Source organism: Eurypyga helias, unplaced genomic scaffold, assembly GCF_000690775.1.
Source record: "Eurypyga helias isolate BGI_N326 unplaced genomic scaffold, ASM69077v1 scaffold19475, whole genome shotgun sequence".
NCBI classification, from domain to species: domain Eukaryota; kingdom Metazoa; phylum Chordata; class Aves; order Eurypygiformes; family Eurypygidae; genus Eurypyga; species Eurypyga helias.
In genome coordinates, this window is record NW_010252264.1 from 13895 (window position 1) to 15091 (window position 1197).

Below are 1197 nucleotides of genomic sequence, written 5' to 3' on the forward strand. Positions count from 1 at the left end.
GGCAGCCAAGGCCCTGCCCTCCTCCCAGGGCTCAGTTCCTGCCAATGCCGCGGTGAGCAGCACGGAGACCTGTGGCAAGACCAAACAGCACACAAGCACCCCGAGGGGCCTGATCATCTGCTGCCTCGGCCTGAACTGCAAAAAAGAGAAGATGCTGGGGAGCAAGAGCTGCTGCGGAGCTACCGCTCGCCATCCGCTGCTGGTGGGAGGCCTGGAAACCTTCAGCATTTGGTTTTCTTCGAGCAGCCGGTGTCGTCCCTTCCCTCAGCTCGTGCCTGCCCGCCGATGGTGTGGGGCACGCGGCGTGTTGCATCAGGGTGTTCCTCTGGCCCAAGCAGCCGATTTTAGCCTGGTGGTGTCCGCAGCCACAGCCCGCCTGCAGCCTCAGCCAGCAGCGATGACGGCTCTGCCCGTGTAGGCTGCCTCTTGGCGTGAAGTCACCGCAGGAAAGGAACATCGGCCACGGCCCTTTCAGAGCGGCTTTTTTTCCCCTGGATGACTCTGTGAGCACAGCAACTGCTGCCCCGTCTGCTGTTTCAGTAACTGCTGTGGGGAGCTCACCAGCAACCACTCCCGCTCTGCCTCGCAGGAAAGACGCGTGGGGTGGCTGCGTACCAGCCACCAGCGAGTTTCCAGGTGGAGAAGGTCCGCGTTCGTCCACCGTCACCCGTCCTCAGCGCAGTCGCCCTTCGGCAAGCCCCAGTGGCACGGGTACGTTTAGCTGCACCCTCAGCTGTAGCCCCCTCGCTCACCTGTAACTTTCACATGGGAAAAAGTCGTTGACATTGTTTCTGTTCATTTTCCGCACAAAAGCGATCCGGCTGAGGTAACCACCGTTGGTTAACCACGGTCTTAACATTAAAAATTTCAGTATGATCATTATTCTTTTAAGTGAAAAATAAACTCAGGCCTTTTTCTACTGTAACGCTGCAGGAGGCTTTTGGTCTTAGTTACAGCCGGAGCGCAAACCAGACGCACTCACCTACCTGCTCTTCCCGCGGAGAGGACGTTACCGGGAGCCGTTTGACCTTCTCTATAAAACATCCCAGGAGATTCGTTCCGTACAAACACGAAAAACCCCACCAAGATGCTTCAGAAGGGGGTTTGCCAGGTTCTTCCCTAATTGCCGTCCCAGCATTCATCCCCGTCACGAGGTTTGGTTTTGAAGCCCCGGCGCGGGCACGGCGAGGGGCAGCC